We start from the raw sequence: 18,407 nt of genomic DNA on the forward strand, positions 1-18,407 counted from the left end.
TCTCTCTCTCTCTCTCTCTCTCTCTCTCTCTCTCTCTCTCTCTCCTCTCTCTCACCTTCCTTTACCCTTTTGTCCAGTTCAGATCAAGGTAAAGTTCATAGGATGCCTGTTCCTTCACTCCTTCCTTCATGATTAGATAATTTACATCTTGTATACCTCTATTATGTGATAGTGATAATCATCTCCCCTTTTCTCTCAGCACAGCTCTATGTTCTTCTCATTTTTGTCTTCTCTTGAAACCATTAAAACATAATAAAATCATTAATAAACATTCTGTCATTTTGAATTTTTTGGATTCTGAGAAGACATTTGCTTCTTATCTCTCTGTGCATAAACAATTAATCCCCACATATTCCATTCCAATTAGGCAACTATATGCACTTTTCTATGTGTCTTTTGGCACCTAAATTTCCATTTCAAAATGTCTACTCAGCTCTGTCCTTTTCATCAGGAATGCCTGGAAACCCTCTACACCATTAAAGATCCTTTTTTTGCCTTGTTGGATTATATTTAGTTTTGCTGGACAAGTCATCCATGGTTATGAGATTCCACTTTTTGTCTTTTGAAATATTATATCCCCAGCTCTGCTCCCATTGCCAAGACAAGTGTGATCTTTGCTGTTGTTCCTTGGTCCTTGAACTCTTTCTTTTAAGATACTTTGGAGAATTAGAAAAGTCACTGACTTGGAATTCAAAGGATCTGGATTGAACTCTTAGCTCTTTCACTTACTATCTAAGTGACCATGGATTTGTCACTTCTCTCTGGACATCAGTTTCTCATCAATAAATCAGTCCCTTCAAAGTCCCTTCTAGCCATGAATTTATGGTTCTATTGAATGGGAGGTGTTATTATTATTATTAATTATTTAAGTTTTGATTGGGTGCTACAACAGAGACAGAACTTCCTATAGAATTGGGCCAGAGACTACCTTAATGTGAACAGAAAACAGCTGGTAAAAACACTGAATCTGGAGTTAGAGGGCCTGGGTTGAATCTTGTCTCTGCTACTAAACTTTTCAGTGTATCATATATAATTGGGCAAGTTACCCCATCATGACATTGGATGAGAAGATGTCTAGGGGCCCTTCCAGGGAGGAGAATATAAGCTCCTTGAGGGCAAGGACTATCATTTCTGTCTTTGTATGCCCAGGACCTAACACAGTCCTTGGCATAGAGAAGGTGCTTAATCAATGCTTGTTGGTGGATTGAGCAAGGTACGTGATAGTAACGAGGATTGTGAACTTTAAGGCAGAGTAGTAATGGCTGAGTGATGAAGGTGGAAGGAGGGTCTGAGAGTGGTGAAGAGGAGTAAGGAGTGTGCCAAAGACCCCTCCTAGCCCTGGGTCAGGGTGAGAGGAAGGAGAGCCAGTTTTGGAGGAGGTGCCAAGAATGTAAGTTGCACTTGGTGCCTTATGGGAAGAATAGAGAAGGAATGTATTCAAGATGAACTGAGAGTTTGTTAAGAATAGAGGGTCATAGAGGCAGGGTGGAAAGGGGGAGAAAAAGAAGAGAGCCACTAAAGGCAGCTTTAGAGGCCACTGCGAGATGAAGAGTCAGCGGGCATTTTGCATTGTCTTTGCATTGCACCGCCATTCACTCCCCTCCTCGTGTATCCTACAATCACCCCAGTTGTTCCACAGGACATGATCCCTAGGCCAGGCAGCCCACCCTAGCAAGAAGATGTCTAAGAGAGGGGCAGGATGGCCAGGGGTCCCTAGGGGAGCGGGCAGGTTGGGTTGGCATTTTTTTCAGGGGTGGGAGAGAAGCCTCCTCAAATGTTGGGGAAACACCACATACTAGTTCCAACTTCACTTTCCTTTACATGATGCTGGAGCAACTGCAGTCTCAGTCTGAGCTCCCTCTTGCTGGGGAATGGAATGGGGAAAGGGGAATGGTCCTCCTGAAAGAGATCTTGGGCAGACCCTAGAAAAGCAGATGTGAAAAGAAATTGAGGATTGGGAGACTTTACCTATGGTCTTGAAATCAAACCTTGTAGGTGGCAGGCTATATATAGGGCCAAGTAAGATTGTCACCTCCTCAAGGTAGCCTTCCTAGACCAATAGGAAGATGTTTGATGAAGTGTTCCCTTAATCTTGCTCTATTAAAATATGACACCTGAGAGATTCCTCCTACCCTGTAATTCCTAGAGTTAATATCCTCATCTATTATGTGGGAATCAGCATGACATTGCAGGAATACAATTCATAGTCAGAAAAGATTTGTAGATTATCTACCTGGAATGTTACAAGGGAATAGTAATGATAATAACAATAGCAATACAGTGCTTGCTGTGTGTCAGGCACTGTGTCAAGCGCTTTATCAATATTATTGAATTTGATCCCCACACCAGCCCTGGGTGGTAGGTGCTATTATTATCCTCATTTTACAGATGAGAAAACTGAGGCAAACAGAAGGTAAGTGACTTGGTCAGTATCACACAGCTAGTAAGTGTCTAAGTCTGAGTTTAAGCTCAGATCTTCCTTATCTTGGACACTGTGCTCTGTCCATTGTACCTTCTAGCTTCCTGGGCAGGGCGGAGGTTGGGGTGGGTGAGTGGGGAGAAGGCTGGGGAACCTTCCCTTTATAAACCCTTAACTACTTTAAAATGGGATTGATAATCACTGTAGGGATAGCTTCATAGTCTATGTCTGATGTCCTGAGCTCTGCTTCCTTATATCTACCTGTCTGTGACATCATTACCTCAAGCACATCACAGCCCCAAATTGAGATTATCATCTTCCCTTCAAAACAACTCCCCTTCAGGATTTCCTCCCTTCTGCACATGGTACCATCATCCTCCATGGCAGCCCAGCCTGAAATCTCAATTATCTTCTTTGTCATTCTGTCCCTGTCTAACAGTTCCCAGATCCTGGAGATTCCTTCTTCTGAATTCTGCTTGCAATCTTCCCCTCTGTCCCCCACCTTCTCTTTCACCTTGGTCTGAACCCTGGTCATGAATTTCTTAATTTATCTCCCTACCTCTACACTCTTCCCACAATCTATACTATATATGTCGCCTGATGACTTGTATCCTTAAAAAATCCTCAGCATGATGGATGTCACCATCACCATCATCGTCACCCCCTTTACTGCTGTCATTATCATTAACGTGTCCATCATCCACATTCTCAGCATTATCCCACATCCAGAATTTTGCTCCCATTGCCCAGTCTCCTCTCTGGCCCTCCCCCACAGTGTCATTCAGTGTCCCTTCTCAGCCATCTCTTCCTCATTCCTCAGAGTCAGGCACAGAACTCTCCTCCTCTAGGAAATCAACCCCAACCAACCCAGCCCAAAGTGGCCCTTCTTTCTCGAAACACCCACAGCCCTTACATTATTTGACCCAAGGTGTATTTGCCTCAAAGTGTTAATTATCTATTTCAGGAGTACATATTTTACCTTTTCAAATAGAGCACTAACTCACTGGGGGCAGGCTCTACTTCTCTCATTCCCTGCCTAGAATGTCCCTCCCATGCTCTCTCCCCAATCTCCACCCCATCAATCCAAAGTCTTCTTCATGTTTCAGCTCAAGTCCCAGTTGTTTTAGGAAGCCCTCCCTGGTTATCCCTACTCCTGACTAACTTGGAATTCCTTCATAAGGCAGTTATAGAATCTATATCCAGTTCATATTCCCCCTGGTGCTGCTTCTCTAGGAGACAATTGGGAGTCAGGAAACCTAGGTTTAAGTCCTTTTTCTACTTCTCTCTGTGTGACTGTGGCTGAGAGGAGTGATCATAACTTAAATTTATATAGCATTACATGGTAACATTATTTTATTGGAGCTGTCTTGGACATATAATCTATGGGCTGTTGGTCAAGTCACTTAAACTTCCTGAGCCTTGGTTTCCCCATTTGTAAACTGAGAGAACCTCTGAGGTCCCTTCCAGTTCTAGGGCTTTCATTTTTGGATTTTCTGATTTGAGCTTTCATTGACTTTACTAATGTAGGTGTTATTATTCCCATTATATAGTGAGGAAAAATGGGGCTCATAAAAAGGAAGTGACTTATCTGAGGTCCCATAGAAGATAACAAAGCCTGGCTTAGAATAGAGGCCTCCTGAAGTCCATCCCCAGAGGCCCTTGTCTCTGGACCATAAGGTCTTCAGCTAGTGCTCTCCAGTCTTATCATTGTAGGATAGAGGCTTTGGACTTGGGGTCATTACCTGAATTTGAGTCCCAGCTCTGTCACTTACTAATTATTTAGGCATTGACAAGCTATGCACACCCTTGAACCCAGCAATGGCACTCCTGGGTCTACACCCAAAAGACATCAAAGAAAGCAAGGGGAAAAATCCATCTATGAACCAAAAGTAGTAGCCCTTTTAGTGGTGGTAAAGAACTGGAAACTGAGGCGGTGCCTACAATTGGGGAATGGCTGAACAAATTATGGCATATGTCTATGATAGAATACTACTGTGCTGTGGGAATTGATGAAGGGAAGCCTGGCGATACTTGGATGAACCCATGCAGAGGAAGGTGAGAAAAACCAGGAGAACAATTTATACAGTAACAGCAGCATCTCAAAGATAACCAACTTTGAAAGATTTAAGGACTTAGATCAATTTCAACATAAGCAAAACCAAAATAAAAATGTCTACAATAACAACATTGCAAAGGCAATCAGCTTTGAAAAGCTTAAGAATTCTGATCAATGTAATGACTAACCATGATTCCAGGGGACCAATGGTGAAACAAGCCATCTCCTGACTAAGGGGTCAAGGACTTAGGGTGTAGAATGAGATATATTGTTTTGGGACATGCTCAGTGCTAGAATTTGTCTTGCTTGACACTGAGCATTTGTTATGAAGGGTTTTTTTTTCTTTTTCATGTGTGGGTGAAAGGGAGAGAAGGTGGATATTTTGTTAATTAAAAAATAAAATTTAATTTAAAAAATTAGCTGTGTTGCCTTGGGCAAGGATCTTCCCCTCTCTAGGGTTCAGTTTCCTCATTTGTAAAATGATGGGGCTGGAATCAATATCCTTTTGTGTCTTCCAGCTTTGATGGAGGGAAAGGGGAAAGAGGGGAAACTGAAAGGGTCAAATGAGGGGAAGAGAAAAGGAAAGAGAAGGCAAGGAAAGGGGGGGGGGAAGAATAGAGGGAAAGAATAAGGGAGATAGAGAGGGAGGGAAGGTTTTAATCTGCAGTTTCCTCCTACTGAAAGGAGACACAAGCTATCCCTTTGTCTTCTTCTTTAGGCCTCACCACCCTGGAAATAGAGAAGTGGACCATCATGGCCCGGGGCCTGGGAGCTGGGGGGACTGGGCCCACTGCCCACTCTGATCCCCAGGAGATTAGGCAGCAGGGTGAGCCAACCTTTTCTGTGGCTAGATTCCAGGCGGATGCCATGCTCTCTTTGCCCAATTAACCTTTCAGCAGTGGAGTGGAGCGTAGTGCAGGCGGGGAATCGGCTCCGTGAAAAGAATCTGGCCCCAAACTCCCCTATCAGATCTGGCCCTCACATGAGGTATGTGAAAAATGAGGCCTTGGGGGACCAGGCCAGCTGGCTGCTCCGCAGTACCCGGACTGAGCCGTGAAGCACCAAGGTTCTGTGGGGCTGGACCACCATTAAGGGTGACATGAATAGGGGCTGCTCACCCAGGCTTTCATCAGTAGCCCAGGTCCCATAGTGGACAAAGTATGTCTGTAGGAAGGCAGGGCGGAGGCAAAGGAGGAAACAATTGTTATCTTCAGGGATCTAAGGGGATTAGACTTGTTCTGCTAGGCCCTGGAGGAAGGAAAGTTTCATAGGGGCGAGTTCCAGGCTTCTGTCAGGAAACTGTCTGAACCTCTGTAGCTGTCCTAAAGTGGAATGGACCGCCTCTGGAGGGGGTGACTGCTCTGTCACTGGATACAGAGATATTGTAGAAGAGGCGTCTTCCCAGGTTGGGGTTGGCCTTGGTTAGCGTGGGAAGATGGCTCCAAGTTACTTTACAGGAGCGTTATATGCTATCCCTATGTTCCTGACCAAATCTCTCCTCACCATGGCTTTGCCCCATGTTTTATGCATTTTCTCCAACTCTTGGAATTCCTTGTTTCTTCCAAAGATTAGTTCAAATGCCAGCTCCTGAATCCCCTAGCTGGTAGCATCTCCCCTTATTTCCAAATTACCTTATATTTACTTTGTATACAGTTTATGTTTGAGCCTAGGTCCACTGACTTCCTTATATCATGCTGCCTCCTATCACGAATGTTATCATTGTAATATACCGTCACCATCACCATCATCACTCTCACCATTATACCCACTGCCATTATCACCGTGACCACCATTTAGTCATCATCACCATTAATATTACCACCGTGACCACCACCATTGCCATCATCATTCTCGCCATTACCCTCACTGTCTCTGTCACCATTGCTATCACTTTTGCAATGACTACATTATCGTTATAATAACTGCATTATCATTATAATAACCAGCATTGTCATTATCACTATCACCAAAACCATCCCAATTAGAGTCACTGGGACCCCTCCTCATTATCACTGTCATTAGCATTATTGTGACTTCCATAAACATAATAATCTATGTCACTGTCATCACTGTTCGCTTCATAACCACCTCCATCAGTATCACCAGAGCCATAAGTAGGACAGGGCAACTGGTATATGCCCAGGTCACTGACATCAAGGAGGCATGCTTCCTCTGAATGGCAATCTGGAGACTGTTGTTCCCTGTGCCTCCCCATACTCCTCCTGAGGCCTGAACCACAAGCATGAACCCTGTTCCTTCACTTGTCTCAGAATCCTATCACCATAGTACCCCCTCCCCAACTCTACTGAACAGTCAGTAGGAATAGAAGGCCAGACTCTTTGGGGATAAAGCTGCTCCTTCCCCTCACATGACTGTACTCAGTCAGAATGTTTCTTGTTTTTATTTTTATTATTTATTTATTTTTAAATTTGTTTGTTTACTTTTAGTTTACAGGATTCAACTCCACAATTCCTTAAGTTTCACATTTTGTTCCCCTCTCTCCCATGGTGGCATATAGTCAAGTATAGGAGAATGTTTCTTGTTTTATCAGCCCCTCTGCTCCCAAATGTTTTTGTTTCAGGGGAGTCAAGTCCTGGTTATATTACCTTCACCAGCACCATTACTGTCATCACCATCATCATCACTATCACCATTAGCCCCTCCCATAAAAGGCCATTAATAATTTTCTTTTTACAGTTTCATCCTTCAGAGGAGCTGACATAGACTTCTCCATACCTGGCTTCAGTATGTCCTTAGCCAAAGAGAAAGAAATAATAGGAAGAGTGAGTTTATATGGCACGTTAAGATTTGCAAAGTGCTTTGCCATATGTTATCTCTTGATCCTCACTATAACCCTTTGAGGTAGGTTCTATAATTATCCCCATTTTACAAATCGGGAAACTGAGGCTGAGACATTAAGTGATTTGCCCAAGATCACAGACCTAGTAAGTGGCTGAAGCAGGATTCTAATTCAAGTCTTGCTGATTTTGAGCTCACCGCTCTAGCCAATGCACCTCCTAGCATGTCATGTCCATGAAAAGAAATTGAATAAATCTCTGGCCAGGGTTCCTGAGATCTTTTCTAGCTCTGAGCTTCCCTAGATCTGTGTGACATTTTTTTTTTAAAGCAATCGGGGTTAAGTAACTTGCTCAAGGTTACACAGCCAGTTATTCTTGGGTGTGGTGCTGAGTATCTGAGCCCAGACTTGATCCAGGTCACCCCGACACTGGAGCCAGTGCTCCCACCCGCTGAGCCATCTGGCCGCCCCTAAGCAATTGGGGTTAAGTAACTTGCTCAAGGTTACGTGGCCTCTGTGTGACATTTTTATCCCATGTCTAATCACCACCAGATTGGCCCTTGAGAGAGAGGGGAGAAATCATCATACCAGCTTGTCATAAGCACAAAATGTCATCATATTTGTAAATTACTTCATAAACCTTAATGTAAATGGTAGTTCTTATTTGCCAAATTGTTCCCTAGAGGCCCCCTGGAGCATGCCTCCTTTGAGGATGAGTAAGTTGGTTGGGCAGGTTGAGGAAGCAAGGTTTGGGCTGCTCCCTTGCCTGGGGAAAGGACCCCTTGCCCCGGCCTTTGGCCATTGGGATAATGACTCTCACTTGTTCAAGGACTTCAAGGAGCAATAGAGTTAAACTCAGAGGACCTGGGTTTGAATTCTGTCCCTCTGCTAACCTGTTCATTTGTTTTGGGGTGAGTTTTCTCCACTTTCTTTATCTCTGAGATAAGGTATTTGGATTAGGTGACCTCTAAGGCTCCTTCCAGCACTCAACCCCAAATCCCCAAGGGTATCTTGGATTTCTGTAACCCCTTCCCCTTCAGACTCTTAGCCTCTTCACATTATTAAACTCACCCCCCTGTTTTCTTCAGTTTCCTCATCTGTAAAATGAGGTTAAGAATAGCACCCACCTGCCAGGGTTGTTGTGAAAATCAAATGAAATAATTATGAAGCCTTTGGTATAGCGCTAGGCACATAGTAAGCATTATATAAATATTTGCTATATATTATGATTTTGATTTCTGTTGAAGGCAAAACCATCGTTCCAGTGATCCAGTTTTGTAACTTTGCCTTTATGATGGACTTCTTACTCCTCACCCCATGTGTCCAAAGAAACCTTGGTATTTCTACCTCTACAACATCTCTTAAATTGGACCCATTCTCTCCACTGGCATAACTGCCACTTTAGCTCAGGCTCTAAAAGCCTGTCACTTGTTACTGTAACCACCTCCTCCATGGTCTCCCTGTCTCTCCACCACACTCCAGTCCATCTTAAGCCCAGATCTGATTTTGTTGTTCTTTTATTCGATCAACTACAGTATTTCCCTATCAACCTGGAAGATAAAATAAAGTCTTCTGTTTAGCTTTGAAAGCCTTTCACAACCTGACCCCAATCTATCTTTTAGGCTTCACTTTCAGGTGTTCTCTTCAATCCAGCCAGACTAGCTAACAGAGAGACCTGAACTTTCTTCTGTTTCTAACAAAGGACAGTGACTCCATCTCTCATCTCCCATCTTTGTGACTTTGCACTGGCAGTTCCCCCCTCCTGGAATGCCCTCTCTCCAACCTTTGTCTGATAGTATCCCTCTCTTCCTTTAAGATGCTCAGGAACTATTTTCTGCATGAAGTCTTTCCCAATCCTTTCAATTGCTAGTACTCTCCCTCCCAAGTCACCTTGTATTTAACTACTCTGTATATATTTGTATTTATTCACTTTATACTGTATATATTTTTAAATACTTGTCTCTTCCATTAGAATGTATGCTCATTGTGATTAGCCATTGTTCCATTGTTTGCATTTGCATTCATAGCACCTAGGACAGTGCCTGGTACATAGTAGGAACTTAATAAGTGCTTGATTCATTGATTGCTAGGGGATGGAAACAGGGCAGATATCATGGTCCCTTTGTCCCAGTGGAGAAAAAATGGCCTTGGAAATATGAATTGACTTTTTGCAAAGCAGAGGAACTGAACCCAGAGTCTTCCAGCTTGAGCCAATGCCCCCATGCTCCTCCCAGAGGGGAAACTGAAGTTCAAAGCAATTTTCCCTAAATTGACATGGAGCCAGGACCTTCTGGGTGTAATGTTTAGTCAGGTTCCTCTGATCTAACCAACTCTAGTCATCTGTCTCATCTTTCCCCAGACCATCTCCTGTTAGCTAGATACTGACTAAGAGGAGATGCTGAAGAAGTAGAGGGAAGGGAGGAAGGGGAGGCAAGGCTGAGATAGCATTGCTTAGACCCTTTGCCACAATCCAGGGCCTTTTTGAAGGGTTGTGCCACTATTTAAGGCACCTTTTTGGAGCCACTGGGCAGCAGTCACAAAGAAATCAGTCAAGAGGCATTGACAAAGGCCCCCTCTACAGGTCATTTCATGGAATCATAGGCTCTCAGAGCTAAATGAGAGCTCTGAAGGTACATATCCCTTTTCATCTTTACCCAAACAGGAATCCTGCCTACAGCCTAAACAAATGGTAATTCAGTTTCTGTAAGGAGCCCTCTGCGGATGGGAAGAGCTCACAGCCTTCTGAGGCTGCCCATTCTACTTTGGGAGCACCATGATGGTTAGGAAGGCTTTTTGGATACTGCCTGGAAAACTGATTCTCCCTATCAGTCCTTGTTCTGCCCTTCAAGACCAGACAGAAGAAGCCACTGGAAAGAGCACTGGATTTGTCATCAATCCTCTTTGTGCTCCTTGGGCAAATCTAACCCCACTGCAATATAATAGCTCTCCAAATTATACTCGAAAGCTTCAACAGTCTTCTCTTCTGCCGCCTAAATATCCCCAGCTCCCTCAACCCAGCATTTTTGTGATCTACTCACCAGTCCCCTCTCCACCCCAGTGGGATTTTGGAAGGCTGGTTTTTCCCTCAGTCCAGCTGCTTTTGTGCTTTCTCAGGCCAGGTGTTAGGCTCATCCTGACTTAGACGGGTCTAATGCTTCCTACACAGAATTGAAAGAAAATGAGGCACTTGTAGTCCATCTAAAAGTCAACAAAAGGAGGTTTACTGAGTCATAGCACAGAAAGGACACTCAGCAAGGACACAGCATTGGTTCAGGTAGATGCAGTTTCCCACTCCTTGTTTCCATATGGAAATATGTCTGGTCAACATGGAGTGTTGGATGTGGTGACTCACCCAGCAGTGGGATATCTGCCACATCTGAAGAATATTGACTACCTGTGGGTTGACCTTCTATGTTCGAAGTAACCAGAAATCCTCCTCAATGGCTCAAATTTTAGCTCCCAAGACACAGTGACAGCTTCCCTGCCTTTTAGAGGGAAAAAAACCCTCACTAGTCTAGCCTACATAGCAAGTATTGAGTATTGTTCCTACCTCAGACCATGACCTCCTCTTCCTTCCTCCTATGCACTATCATTGCCAACACACACACACACACACACACACACACACACACAGTCTTAGCCTTTGTCCCCCAACTTCCCTCATTAACTCTAAATACTCTGAATAATGAAGAATCATAGAATTTTAGGGTTGGAAGGGTCCTCAGAGGCATTCTAGTCCAACCCATGCACAAAAGAAATCCTCATTATCACATACCTGACAAATGGTCATCCAGCCTCTGCCAGAAGACCTCCAGTAAAGGAGAAACCTACTCCCTTTGGAGGTGGCCCATTGCATTTTAGGATAGTTCTCAATATTAGGAAGTTTGTCCTGACATCAAGCCCAAATTTCCTGTTTTGCAGGTATTACTTACTGCCTTGCTGAAGAACACATAGTGAATGAATGTCATCTCTAACCCAAATCTCCTAAGCTCATCATATCTCTTGTGCTTCTTTGTAGATCTTATTCTCTCTCAGCCCTCATCTCTCCTAGCTGAAGAAAACCATCCTCAACTTAGTCTGTTTGGCATATAAAGCTCATCATAACTGGGTCTTATGGGAATGGGGATCTGGAGATCTTCCCTGCCCCTTGGACCTTTGATAGGCTTAAGTGACTCTGAGAACTTTCCCTGATTTGAAAATATACTCTGCCCCCTAATAGGCTGAATGTGGTCACATGGAGCCTGCAGCAGGAGGCTTATTTTTCAGGAATGCCCATGCCTTGATGCTTTGTGATTGGGCAGTGGGTCAAGAGGGTTGTGACATTCTCTGATCCAGGAGAAGGCTATATAATCCCTGATGTGAGGCTTTGTTTTGGGGCTCACTTTGAGAAGAGTTGTGTGACTTGACCAGATGAGACTCTGGGCAGCCATTGAGCCCCCCGGCTTTGAAAACCCAGATGTTGGTGCTTCCTTCTCTGGTAACTGACTAGGTCTGGATGTAATGGTCAGACAGGTGGAAGCCTGTCTGCTGAATTGTTATTTTCTGTTGTAACTTCTATTTGTATTCTCTGAGGTTCAGGGTGCTGACTTTTTCCCCTGGACTAGGTAAATGATATATGTTTGATTGATTAAAGTAAGATTGTTAACCTACTTCGAGTTGCTTTCCTTTAGAAAAGCAGATCTAAGAACCTGTGTTAGTAATCTCCCTGGGGATGCTGGGATGCTTGCTGCTACCCTGAGCCCCTTTCAGCCACCTTCCTACCTTTCATGACCTCCACCATATTGGCCATATGGACCTTCTTGTTCTTCTGCTCCATTTCCATCTCCTGACTTTATGTGTTTGCATTGGCTTTTTCCCATGCCTAGAACACACTCCTTCCTTATCTCTGCTTGTTGGAATCTCTGGCTTCTTTTGAGATTTGACTCAAGTTCCACCTTCCACATGAACCTTTTCTTGATCTGCCCCTTACCCCCAGGGGCTTGTGTCCCTCCTCCCAGAGCTACCTTGTACTTATTTTGTGTCTATTCTTCTGTCTCTCTCACTAGAATGTAAGACTCTTGAGGGCAGATCCCTTTCACTTTGGCCTCCCTTTGTCTCCCCAGCACTTAGCACAGTGCCTGGTACACAGTATTCACTGAATAAATTCTGATTTATTAGTTGGTTGCTTGGCTGTAGATTATTCATAATTAAGTAATACAGAGATGAGATAATGCATATGAGTCTGGGGGTGGGTGGCAGGACTGGGTTCACATTTGTGCAACAAACACATTTTTAAGCACTTATTGTGTAAGGTCCCATGCCTGGTGTGGTGGGTACAGATATGAAAACAAGGAAGCCTTTGCCCTCAAGAAACTTATATTAGAATGGAAAAGTTTGATAAGCTCATAAAGAAGAAGCCTATGTAAAATGCTAGGGACTTTATTCCAAATTCCACTTGCTCTGATGCGTCAGTGTTCCAGAGGGCTGGTAGTTACATTTTCCCTTCAGGGTTCTAGAGCTAAAGAGAGGGCCTGACACAGGCAGACAACAACATCAATGACTGTAGGTTAACTTGCAGAGGTTCAGTGATAAAATAGGATACCACTTCCCAAAGGGGAATCTAGCTTCTAAATCTAGTCTCTAAAACCCGTCAATCATGTCTTTGATATTCTGATTACACAAATACTTCTATAATAGTTCCTCCCAAAGTTTCCATCTTGTGCAAGAGTCAAGAGCCAAGGCCCAACAGCCTTTAGTTCCCTTATGGCTTTGTTCTGACTTTCCAGATCTTAGAACCATGCCTCTGCTACTCTTGTCTCATTCCCTAACTTCTCTCAGCATCCAGTGTCTCCTCACTCTGGAAAATATATCCATGTAGCTTTGTCAACCTGGAATGTCTCTCTGCAAGCCCCACACCCTTCTCCCATTGATGAGTTCTTTCTGGGGTCCCCATTTCTGTGGAGAGGCCAAGTCCTGCTAGTCTTTATCCCTCTCCTGGACCTGTTCCTGACTCTCTAGCCCCCAAAACCTTGCCCCATAGCCAAGCACCTTCATCTCCATCCCCTTTCCAGCTCCCCTTTGTTTGCTACCTTCCACCATTAGAAAGTGAGCCCCTCAAAAACAAGGACTGCCATTCTTTTCGTTTGTATTTGGATCCCTAGCACTTAGTACAGCTCCTGGAACATAGTAAGTGCTAAGTAAATGCTTGTTTCCCACCATCCTTATTTCCTATAGCACTAAAACTCTTGGACTTTTGCAGCCTCTATTAAATCTCTCTGATATGGTAGAGAAAAGTACTAGACATACAAGTCCAAAGGCCTGAGTTCAAATCTCCATTCTACCCCTTTCTGGGACTGAGCCTTCTTATCTATAAATAAGAGGGTTTAAGTATATGATTTCTATAATCCTGTCCAGATATGACATTCTTTGCTCTAAGGTCTTTCCAAATTTCCAAAATTCTATGATCAATGATTCTGTTACTTTGGCCGCACGACACCCCACCCCCCAAAAATTTCTGTAGAACTTGCATTTTCATTGCCCTAGGACCTAATAGTAACCACTAGATGGTGCTGTGGGAGTGTACAGCCAGCTGCCTGGTCCTCTTAATCAATGCAGGTGTATGCAATCAAGCACCCATTGGCTCTGTTCCCTACCTTACATAGCTAGGGGTCTTATGTCATCTAGAGGTATGTATGAAAATTGATCTCTTAGCTCTGCTCCCCTCTTACGTGTCTACACTCCTTCCTTTCCTTCTCAGCATGCTTTTCATGATTACTCAAGCTTCACATTCATAGTTAGAACATTTAATCAGATTAGTAAAAACATAATAAAACAGGGTTAATGAGAGTTATTATTAACTCCCATTTACCCATTCACATAAGCACAAATTTTAATCTCCCCATTCAAACTATTTCATTTTTCCAAATTTCCTGCAGAAACAGAAGGATTTAAGTATAGTCAGAACATTGGGAGATCCATTTGCCCCATCACTGAGGGCAACATGGAGTTTGTCTACACAGTCTTAAAGTCACTGTCTTGTCCCAGGAACTTTGCCATAGGGCTCTTGATTCAGGTCAAAGTTGCTGTCATTTCAGTCGCCATACCCATTGCATCTCAGCTAATTCAGTCCTTGGATCATTTTGCTCTACTTGTCCATGCTTTGGTCTTGATCAAACCCTTGGATTTTGCCTTGACATTAAAGTCTGTGAGTAAGGAGATGGCTGGAATAAACAGGTAGGATTATTCCATCTGAACTACTTCAAGCTTCTCCATTCTCCTTTAAAAGTTCCTGTATTCCCTGAACTTTCATGTCACTGCTTCCTGTGTCAACTGTCCATATCTGAAAGGACAAAAAACAAGCAAGTGAAATGGGGTGCTGATGGAATTATTACAATATGCTAGCAAGGAAGGGGAAATGAGATGGTGTAGATGGATTCTGTGGTCTTCAGTTTGGCCTTCCACAGTCTGGTCCTCACCCTGTCTTGTCCAAATTGATTCCTACCTTACCCCCAAGCTACACCTCCACTTTCTGTGACCATCGCAGCCCATGCTTCTGTTTGACTCTTTTTAATTCAGTTTCCAGAAAAGGTCCTTGTTTATGGTAAGCACCTAGTAGCTGAATAAATGAATTCTTAAAGCTTTTAGAGTCTGGAACACACAATTTAACATTTATTTGCAACAGCATTATAATTAATTATAATTTGTTACTAGGATATTATTATTCTATTAACTAGTATAATATTTGTCGTTTGGGGCCATAGTCATTGACATGATAGACTGGGCTCTCCTTAGACAACTTCCTCAATAATAATCTCCAGGATTTCTCTTGGCCTCATTCAGGTTTTTCCCTAGGAGCATCAACATTTGACTGTCTCTCTAAGAAACCTTAGCTCCTTTGGAGCTGAGGCTAGCAGAATAATAAATACAGGATAAGTTTTATTTAGCCCAACAGAAAACAACAGATGGATTAATATCCGAGCCCTTTAACCACCAGGAAAACTTTCTTCCCTCTTCTGGATGGTGGATTCTTCTCGAGGAACCTACCTGCTCAAGGCTTATATCAACCGCATGATTTATAATTCCAGCAAAGGGATAGGTCTAGGTTGCTCCATGGTAGCCTTGGCTCCTTGCTAGGCTGATCCTTTTATTTACACTTTGAAGCTGCATAGAAGCAGACAGTTTGGTCTTTGGGACTTTTTTCCAGACCAGATGAGGCAGAATGTCTTCATGTTCCCTCCACTCTTCTGTGTCAAGGGAAGTTGTGCATCTCTTACAAACTAGCTGAGTGCACATGATTCTCTGTAGATATTTCAAGAATCTATAAGCCTCTTTCAGATCATTATGCAGTCCCATCTTCTCTTTGGCTGGCTCTGTCTCCATTGCCATTTTTCTGTCTTCTTGGATCATCCTTTAAACTCCAAGCCTGAAGGCTAATTCAGGTGTGTGAACTCTATTGTTCCCAGATCATCAACTGGATGATCCATGATGCTGGTGAGAAATGAGAAGGTCTGAACTTGAATCCCTGGGCAACGAGGACCGAGGACAAGGGGATTTATATCTTAATCTAGAGAACATAGAAGACAGGAGATGAAGATATTTAGCTTTGCCTGGTCCTAGAGAAAGTCCAAAAGACCAGACTATATGATTTCCTCTGCTTGGACCTTCCCTCTTTCTCTGCCATATTCTCTCCCTTATTTATATCATATGCACTTGAGTTCACAAGGTGCTTGGCTAAGCTTTTTAATAACTCAGAGGTTCCATCAGCTGTGTTATTCTGCTTTGTTGTATGTTGATGTGTGTGTGTACACATGTAGGCATGTGTGTGTTCTCAGCTTCTGTTTGTGGCTCTGTGTGCCCTCTTCCCTTGTCTTCATCTCAAAATCTCTTCTCACCTCCCACATTCTCCTCCTTTACTCCAGTCTCTGCTAATGAGGTGGTCCTTCTCCTTGCCAAGGCCTTTGAACCCATTCTCTCCAGTCTTATCCAGCAGATTGCCCCTCTTCCCCCTCTCCCCCACTTCCATTATCTTTGGTTCACTCTCTCTAATCTCTCCCTATCCTTCCTTGCTGCTTCCCCACATGTCCAAATCCCTCTGTTCTTAAATAACCTTCACTAGACCCATCATCCTTACAGCCATTTCCCTATATGTCCCTTTTTTTTCCTCAGTCAAACTCCCAGAATAAATTATGAATATTGATTGCCTCTATTTCCTCTCCCATCATTTCTCAACTCTTTGAAATCAGACATCTGACCTCATCATACAAATAAAGCTGCTCTCTCTAAAATCAACTATGGTCACTTAATTGTCCAATCAGAAAGTCTGTACTCAGTCCCCATCCTCCTTGACCTGTCAGCAACTGCTTTTAGTGCTAAGCAACCTCTCTTACTGGATACTTTCCTTTCCTTTCTGGTTTAGAGACACTTTTCTCCCTTAGCTCTCCTCCAACCTATCTAATTAATTCTTCTTAGTCTCCTTGGCGCTCTCGTGCTTGCGCTTGCTCTCTCTCTCTCTCTCTCTCTCTCTCTCTCTCTCTCTCTCTCTCTCTCTCTGGCTCTCTCTCCCTCCTTCCCTCTTTCTCTCCCTCCCCTCCTCTCTTTTTCTCCCCTTATTTGTTAATCTCATCAGTTGACATCTAAGCAGATGAGTCCCAGATCTAAGTATTTGTCTTTAATCTCTCCCCTGAACTCAAGATTAGCTGTCATTTGGACATTTCAAACTTAACACGTCCAAAACTGAACTCATCATCTTTCCTCCACATCCCACCCTTCTTCTGAATATTCCTATTTTTGTGAAAGGGGCCATCTCCAGTTGTTCTAATCTATATCTGGCCACTCCAAAGGAGAAATCGAGGCTGGTGACTTTGCACAGCCCTCCCTCACTTAAATCCAATTGGCTTCCAAGTCATGACATCACCTTCCTGATGTCATGGTCCTCTTTGAGAACGAAGGACAAACAACAGCTACAACAAACACAACAATTTCTCTTAAAAGTGTAACCGCCCTTTCAGTCCCGGGTTCACAAACCTGCGTCCTGGTTTTCCTTTGCCCCACAAGGCCGGTTGTTAATTTTTACTTCTACAATAGCTCATCTGCCTCTCCCCTCTTACCTACAAATATAAGCACTGTCTCAGTTCAGGCTCCCAGTCTCCTCTTGCTTGATTTCCAGTTTCCAATTAGTCTCTGCCTCAAGCCTCCCGGCCCTCCAAACCATCTCCCGCCAACTGCCAAAGGGATTTTCCTTACGCATGGCTCTGACCATATCACTTCTCCACTCAGCAAACTTTGATAACTGCCCACTGCTTCCAAGAGTAAAATAAAAACTCTCTGTTTGACTGTTAAAGTCCTTTACAAGCAACGTCAAACTGTTCCCGACTTACCTTCCCAACCTCTTTTTACGTCAGTCTCCTTCCATTATCCTACAGCCCAGCCAGACTGGTCTTGTTCCTCACATACAGTGTTTTATCCCCCATCTGTTTGCCTTTGTGGCGGCTGTGCCCTAGGCCTGGGATTCCCTCCCTCCCTCCACTCCTCTGTCACATAGAATCTTGCTAAAAGACTCAGTTTATTCTCTTCAACATGAAGATTTTCTTCATCTTCAAACTGCTAGAACAGTCCCTCTTTAAACTCTTTTGTAATAATGTCATATTTATTTTGTGTATACTCATGTAGGTACCTATAGTCTCCCCAATCACATGTTAGCTGAGGGCAGGGACTCTGCAGGAGAGTGCTAAGTCAAGCCTCCCTGCTTATTTATGAGCTCCCTAAGAGTGAGCTTTATCACTATATTCCCAGCATCAAGCACAGGGCTTTGTACAGAGTAGGACCATATGTATAGCATTGTAACAGACTTCCAAAGCCCTTTCCTTCCAGTCCTTTTTTTTTTTTTTATAGCAATCGGGGTTAAGTAACTTGCTCAAGGTTATACGGCCAGTTATTTCTGGGTGTGGTGCTGAGTGTCTAAGCCCGGGATTCGATCTCCAGGTCGTCCTGACACTGGAGCCGGTACTCTTACTCTCTGAGCCACCTGGCCGCCCCTAAGCAATTGGGGTTAAGTAACTTGCTCAAGGTTACACGGCCAGGTGTTTCTGGGTGGGTGCTAAGTGTCTGAGCCTGGGATTCGATCTCCAGGTCATTCCAACACTGGAGCCGGTGCTCTT

General features: G+C 43.7%; 1 long non-coding RNA gene across 1 annotated transcript in view; it reads right to left on the bottom strand.

Moving 5' to 3' along the window:
- Positions 1 to 14,081: 14,081 nt before the first annotated feature.
- The window catches only part of LOC138166958 (uncharacterized), a 77,241-nt gene continuing 72,915 nt past the window's right edge, over positions 14,082 to 18,407 (bottom strand). Inside the window, exons 2-3 of the long non-coding RNA XR_011169786.1 lie at positions 15,295 to 15,814; positions 14,082 to 14,590 (exon numbers count right to left, since the gene is read on the bottom strand). This is a non-coding gene — a long non-coding RNA (uncharacterized lncRNA). The remainder of the gene's footprint in view (positions 14,591 to 15,294; positions 15,815 to 18,407) is intronic.

This window comes from Petaurus breviceps, unplaced genomic scaffold, assembly GCF_028583685.1.
Source record: "Petaurus breviceps papuanus isolate PSGF00001 unplaced genomic scaffold, PetGlider_PUasm1.0 227, whole genome shotgun sequence".
NCBI lineage: Eukaryota > Metazoa > Chordata > Mammalia > Diprotodontia > Petauridae > Petaurus > Petaurus breviceps.